Source organism: Cervus canadensis, chromosome X, assembly GCF_019320065.1.
Source record: "Cervus canadensis isolate Bull #8, Minnesota chromosome X, ASM1932006v1, whole genome shotgun sequence".
NCBI classification, from domain to species: Eukaryota; Metazoa; Chordata; class Mammalia; order Artiodactyla; family Cervidae; genus Cervus; species Cervus canadensis.
Window position 1 is genome coordinate 6,706,608 of NC_057419.1, and position 7,527 is coordinate 6,714,134.

Consider the following 7,527-nt stretch of genomic DNA (forward strand, 5'->3'; position numbering starts at 1 on the left):
GAGTCCAAGCTCTCTCTGTTTGCTGCTGCTGCTGCTGCGTCGCTTCAGTCGTGTCCGACTCTGTGCGACCCCATAGACGGCAGCCCGCCAGGCTCCTCTGTCCCTGGGATTCTCCAGGCAAGAACACTGGAGTGGGTTGCCATTTCCTTCTCCGGCTCAACGGCCGGACAGGCCAGTGAATCCGAGCGAGGAGGTGTTGAGGCAAGGAAGAGACTTTAAATCGGGGAGCTGGGACACTGAGAGGAGGGCAGGCTAGCGCCTCCAAATAAGCATCTTATTGGCATCTGGATGCTAGGTTCTTTTATAGATCCGAGAGAAATAAACAATCAGGACCTAAAGTCAAAATGAAGCCTAGAGAGGGAGAGGAACTGGGGAAGTAAACTGAAAGGGCCTTCAGTCTTGCAAAAACATCTCCAAGGGAGGGGTGTGTTAATCTCATCAATCGAGAGTCCCTTGGACTGCAAGGAGATCCAACCAGTCCATCCTAAAGAAATTAGCCCTGAATATTCACCGGAAGGACTGATGCTGAAGCTGAAACTCCAATACTTTGTCCACCTGATTCAAACAACTGACTCATTGGAAAAGACCCTGATGCTGGGAAAGATTGAGGGCAGGAGGAGAAAGGGGCCGACAGAGGATGAGATGGTTGGATGGCATCACTGACTCAATGGACATGAGTTTGAGCAAGCTCCAGGAGTTGGTGATGGACAGGGAGGCCTGGCGTGCTGCAGTCCATGGGGTCGCAAAGAGTCGGACACGACTGAGCGACTGAACTGAACTGAACTGAATCTCATCTATTCACAGGTGGGCAGAGACAAACCAAGTCTCGTTGAGCTGAACAAAGACACTTTAGTTTTCAGTCCAGCACAGGGGCAGGGTCCTCCAGGCAAGCCACTGAGTATGATTATAATAATTAAAGCAAGTCAGACAAACAAGTTTCCAACATGGAGTCAGAGTTGGCTTTCTCCCTGCAACAATGATATCCCAGGAGGAAAACTGTTAACAGAGACACTTTGAGACTTCAAGTCTGGGTTGCGGGGTGGATCTGACCCTTGCTGTCTAGTCCAGGGGAGTGATCTTGTACCTACCTGTTGCTATAAATATCCTGGGCAGGTCTCACCACACCTTGAAAACAAAGCAGCTTTCATCTGCAAGGTTCATAAAAAGTCTTCAGCAACCACAGCATATTTCTTGAAAGGCAAAAGAGAGGGGTGGGGGGGAAGCCTTTTAAGCAAGACATTATATAGTCATAACCGCCTTTGTGATAAGCTTGAGGTTGTGATGGGAGACAGAGAGTTCTGTAATCAAGAAGGAATGACAACCACCTCTACCAAAGATGAGGTGTCAATTCAACGCCATAACAGGTGTAGGCAGAGAGGAGAGAGGCAAAGGGTGGTCTGGGAGTGCAGCTGGACACTTCTTTTAGGATTGCCTGCGTGCTAAGTTGCTCAGTCTTGTCCGACACTTGGCAGCCCCATGAACTGCAGCCCTGAGACAGAGTGAGCTTCCCTGATGGCCCAGATGGTAAAGAATCTGCCTGCAGTGACCTGGGTTCCATCCCTGCCTTGGGAAGATCCCCTGGAGGAGGGAATGGCAACCCAGTCCAGTGTTCTTGCCTGGAGAATCCCCATGGACAGAGGAGCCTGGTGGGCTACAGTCCACGGGATTGAAAAGAGTTGGACGCGACTGAAGCAGATTGGCATGGACTGCAGCCCACCAGGCTCCTCTGTCCATGGGATTCTCCAGGCAAAAATGCTGGCGTGGGTTCCCATTGCCTTCCCCAGGAGATCTTCCCGACCCAGGGATCGAACCCAGGTCACCTGCATTGCAGGCAGATTCTTTACTGCCTGAGCCACCAGGGAAACCCATGAAGTATTATAGTCATCCACATTTTCTAACAGACTCTGATCTTCATTATGTAACGAGATGGCCCACCCACCCAAAAAGTAGGAAAATATCCAAAAAGTTTTATCTGGATTAGAAAATACCTTTACAGTAAATTTTCTATTGTGCAGATTTTCTGATCCTGAGAACACAGGTTTTGGAATACACAGGATTTCACAGGAGACACAGATGGAAAGGCTTGGAAACCTGCTTTTTTTATATTTTTAAATAGTGATGGATTAGATTAGAGTTATCTCGAGGTCTTGCTCAGAAGCTGTGGTTCTGTAGTTTATCTTAACTTCCAGGAGGGACAGCAAGAACGTTTAATAATCCTTATCTGAGAAAGATTGTTGTCATTGGTCATCAGTACTTATGGGTACAAAGAGGAAAGTTGAAAACTCCTGAAGGACATGAGGAAGATGTGACTGAGTAGAAACAGTCCCCCAGACCTTGGAGGAAGGCGTCTGTGGCTAGAATTCTCCCTTCATGTGTGATTCAGGCCAGCACCTCAGAGCACCACCGTAACATTCCCTCAGAGGTTTGGAGGTTAAATGAAAATGAAGAGTCAGTTGCTCAGTCGTGTCCCACTCTTGCAGACCCCGTGGCCTGTAGCCCGCCAGGCTCCTCTGTCCATGGGATTCTCCAGGCAAGAAGGCTGGAGTGGGTTGCCATTCTCTCTTCTCCAGGGGATCTTCCTCACCAGGGATCAAACCCGGGTCTCCCACATTGCAGGCAGATTCTTCACCAACTGAGTCACCGGGGAAGTCCATGAAATGAAACTATTTCCTGCTGTATCGGTGAGCAAGAGATGTCACAGCCATGAGCGATTCCTGGCCTCCAAATGTGAATGAGGGCTCCCCAAATGGGACACAATGCCTTCGACCAAACAAATGCTGTCCCCACCCCACCTCCGCCCGCCCCAAGGTGATTGCTCATGAGCTGGGGGAGGGTGGGATGCAAGAAGCAGTCATCTGCCATCTCTGCCACTCCTTAAGGTGAACTAGGGGCTTCCCAGGTGGCGCTAGTGGTAAAGAACCTGCCTGCCAATGCAGGAGATGTCAGAGACTCCGGTTCCATCCCTGGGTTGGGAAGGTCCCCTGGAGCAGGAAATGGCAACTCACTCTCAGTGGGAATTTGCCGTGTAACACAGGGAGCTCAGCCCGGTGCTCTCTGACAGCCTAGAGGGGTCTGACTGAATGGCAGGTGGGAGGGAGGTTCAAGAGTGACTTAGCAAGGGGAACAAGGAACAGCATTTGGCCCCAGATAACCAAGGTGCTTTTGAACTGCGGTGTTGAAGAAGACTCTTGAGAGTCCCTTGGACTGCAAGGAGATCCAACCAGCCCATCCTAAAGGAAATCAGTCCTGAATTATTCATTGGAAGGACTGATGCTGAAGCTGAAACTCCAATCCTTTGGCCATCTGATACAAAGAGCTGACTCCTTGGAAAAGACCCTGATGCTGGGAAAGATTGGCGGTGGGATGAGATGGCTGGATGGCATCACCGACTCCATGGAGATGAGTCTGAGTAAACTTTGGGAGTTGGTGATAGACAGGGAGGCCTGGCGTGCTGTGGTCCATGGGGTCGCAAAGAGTCAGCCACGACTGAGTGACTGAACTGAACTGAGGTGCGTGGGAAAGGAATGAATTCAGTGAGCCCAGAAGCTTGCATCCTCCCGTTCATAGAATGCTAGATTCCTTAACCTGATACCTGATTTTCTATGTTGGGACTACCTGCTCTCTTTATAGCAAACGTGTATACAGTCTGACTTCCCTTCCCATGAGTCCCCTCTGGTGGCTAAGCCAGTCAAGAGTCTACCTGCGATGCAGGAGACCCGGCTTCAATCCCTGGGTTGGGAAGATCCCCTGGAAGAGGAAATGGCAACACACTCCAGTATTCTTGCCTGGAGGATCCCATGGACAGAGGAGCCTGGTGGGTTATAGTTCTTGGGGTCACAAAGAGTCGGACACGACTGAACTCTAACACTTTCCCCTCCCGCCTCCTTGGAGCAGTTTTCTCAGAGCTACTGAGATGCTGTCTCCCCGCCTCCAAGTCCTAAACATGCCCACCAAATAAAATAACTCTCTACTTTCAGGTTGTGACTAAGTTTTAGTCAACAGTTTGAACCAGAGAAAACAAAGTGACACTTATCTTGAAGGACACTTGCGAGAGATGACGCTCTACAATGCGGAAAATTAAGTTTGGTCGAGAGGTGGCAGCTAGCTTTGCTCATGATAAAGCCATGATTTTGAAAATCATCTTGGGATTAGAGAGGAAAGAAAATCTTGAGAACTGCACCTGACAAGACTCTGGAACGCAAATGCCATTTTCACAACGCAGAGAATGGGGGTCATGCAGGAAATCTTATTCAGAGAAAATGTCATACATTTACACATGTATGGGGAAATCTATGGGTGTTTCTGGTGTGTCAGATAGTTAAGAATCTGCCTGCAATGCGGGAGACCCTGGTTTGATCCCTGGGTCGGCAAGATCCCCTGGAGAAGGGAATGGCAACCCACTCCAGTATTCTTGCCTGGAGAATCCCCTGGACAGAGGAGCCTGGCGGGCTGCAGTCCATAGAGTCACAAAAAAAATGAAACATGACTGAAGTGACTGAGCACCCATGGCATTCACAATATATACAACTTATGTCTATATATATGATATATATACATTGTATATGTACAACTGAATCACAGGTGTCCAACAAAAATGCAACATTGTAAATCAAATATACTTCAGTTTAAAAAATAGAATATGAAGAATGTAAACTTTCAAATTGTGGTGTTGGAGAAGACTCTTGAGAGTCCCTTGGACTGCAAGGAGATCCAACCAGTCCATCCTAATGGAAATCAGTCCGGAATGTTCATTGGAAGGACTGAGGCTGAAGCTGAAACTCTACTTTGGCTACCTGATGCGAAGAACTGACTCCCTGGAAAAGACCCTGATGCTGGGAAAGATTGAGGGCAGGAGGAGAAGGGGACGACAGAGGATGAGATGGTTGGATGAGATCACTGACGCAATGGACGTGAGTTTGAGTAAACTCCGGGAGTTGGTGATGGACAGGGAGGCCTGGCGTGCGGCCGTCCATGGGGTCACAAACAGTCGGACATAACTTAGTGACTGAACAACAACAAGAAAACTACATCTAGATCCTTTTGTAGTTCATGAGCATGGTGATTGGGTGTTCACGCTGCTGCGTGATATGTGCCTCCCTCCAAAGCTTGTTACGACATTGGCACATTACCTGTCTGACGTGAAAAAAAAAAGAAAACTACATCTAGACCCATAATTAGGATGATTTGTGTTGTTCCTACGATTTGGTCTGTGTTTATAAAGTAGATGGAGGCAAAGACAAAAAACACCTAAAATAAAGACAGGGTAGAATACCATCTAGTCCATACTGGATTCGTTTAATGATCTCGTGGTCCTCATTTTTTATTTTTTATGGTTTACCCTGTATAATTAGACCAACCCACTTGAGGCCCAAAATGATGGGCTATGAAAAATCACGCCACTAATTGCTGTTTATTTATTTTTTTAATTTATAAGCATCGTTCTCATCAAAAGATGCCTTGCGATGGAGGATAGAGAGCAGACACTCAGAGAAATAAATAAACTGGGCTCTTAACGTCTTTCTAAGGAAAATACACGGCTGGTTTTTAAGGTAATACCCAACTCTGCACTTGGGAAAGAGAGCCAAAGAGTTGAACCTTTTGCTTCTTCTCTGGGATTTGGACCTGAGCCGAGAAGATTCTGGGACACCTTTGAAGGCATCAAGTCTTTTGTTCATTTAGAACGGGGCTTTGCTGGCTTCCCGGAAGCTGCCAGATAAGAAATGCGTTAGTCGCTCAGTTGTGTCTACCTCTTTGCAACCCCATGGACTGTAGCCCACCAGGCTCCTCCGTCCATGGGATTCTCCAGGCAAGAATATTGGAGTGGGTTGCCATGCCCTCCTCCAGGGGATCTTGCCGACCCAGGGATCGAACCCGCATCTCTTGCATTTTGCAGGCAGGTTCTTCACCCACACGACTGAGCGACTGAACGTCAACTCTCAGTTGAACACAGAGATGAGGCAAGTGTGGCAGATAAGCCCGAGGGTAAATACAGAGAGAAAACGACCTTGGTGGGATAGGGACCTCGAGGGGTGTGGAAGCTTTGAGGGACACGGAACCGAAAACAACTTCCAAATGAATCTGATGTGCTGTGACCTCGGCTGACCTGGAGTTCACTGAATTTCAGAGTGCCTTAGCTTTTACATATACCTATACGAGTTTGTTATTTTTTTACTCGAAGGATAATCGCTTTATAATCGGTTATACATATATGTTATTTTTGAGATTGTTTTCCACTATAGATTATTATGGGCTTCCCTGGTGGCTCTGAGGGTAAAGAATCCACCTGTCAAAACAGGAGACGCAGGTTAGACCTCTAGGTCGGGAAGATCCCCTGGAGAAGGAAATGGCAACCCACTCCAGTATTCTTGCCTGGAGAATCCCATGGACAGAGGAGCCTGGCGGGGTACAGTCCCTGGGGTCTCAAAGACTTGGACACAACTCAGTGATGAAGGCTTTCACTTTCCCTTCAAGCAAACAGCTTAAAATGAGGTTGAAGCCAGGCGATCACGACTCTTAAAAAATACTCAGACACTGGTGCTGACTTTTGAGGCGTTTTAAAATGTTTCAAGGACTTCCCTGGAAGTTCAGTGGTCAGAACTTCACCTCCCAGTGCAAGGGGTGTGGGGTGGATTCTAGGCCAAAACACAAAAGTGTGAAATTTTGGAGCCGACCACCCCTAAGGCATCTGTAGACACGCCCATATTCTTTTGGTCTGTGGTGTTTGGTTTAAATGGAACCCTGGAGACTTAGAGGGGAAAGGGGTGATCTGTCTAAGGAATTCTAATCTTATCTGTCTGATGAGTCTCTGCCTTTCCTGGGGGTTGAGAGGGTTTATGTCAGGTGACCTTACTGTTCCTAACTTTAGGGCTTATCTCATAGTGACTCAGAAGAGAAAATCTAGGGTCAGGAGTCTGACTCATGGGTTGTTGATTGACCTGGAGATTCTTTTAACAATGGACAAAAAAAAAAAAAAATGGAGAAAGCCTAGTTGTATGAACAGAGAGATGTTGCTGAATTCATTTAAAATGAATGCCTTTAATCTTTTATTAAATGAATAATATTCATTTAATTTAATGTTTATTAAAGATCCATTGGAGAAGGGTTAGGCTCCCCACTCCAGTTTTCTTGGGCTTTCTTGGTGGCTCAGCTGGTAAAGAATCTGCCTGCAATGTGGGAGACCTGGATTTGATCCCTGGGTTGGGAAGATCCCCAGGAGAAGGGACAGGCTACCCATTCCACTTTTCTGGCCTGGAGAATTCCATGGACTGTATAGTCTTTCTGACTCTTTGGACTGTAGCCCGCCAGGCTCCTCTGTCCTCCAGGCAAGAATACTGCAGTGGGTTGCCACGCCCTTCTCCAGGCGATTTTCCCAACCCAGGGAATGAACTGGGGTCTGCTGAATTACAGGCAGATTCTTTATCTGTCTGAGCCACCAGGAAGAATGCCACTAGTTATCTCTTTGATACATGGTAATGTATTTAGTTTTTAAAAGGAAGGAGAATCAGATATGTTACGTTGATTGTTTTA

General features: G+C 47.4%; 1 non-coding gene across 1 annotated transcript; it reads left to right on the top strand.

Annotated features, from left to right (window-relative positions):
- The first annotated feature begins 5,034 nt into the window (after positions 1-5,034).
- On the top strand, positions 5,035-5,139 carry LOC122436225. The gene has a single exon (XR_006267978.1). It is a non-coding gene; the product is annotated as a small nucleolar RNA U13 (small nucleolar RNA).
- The last annotated feature ends 2,388 nt before the right edge of the window (positions 5,140-7,527 follow it).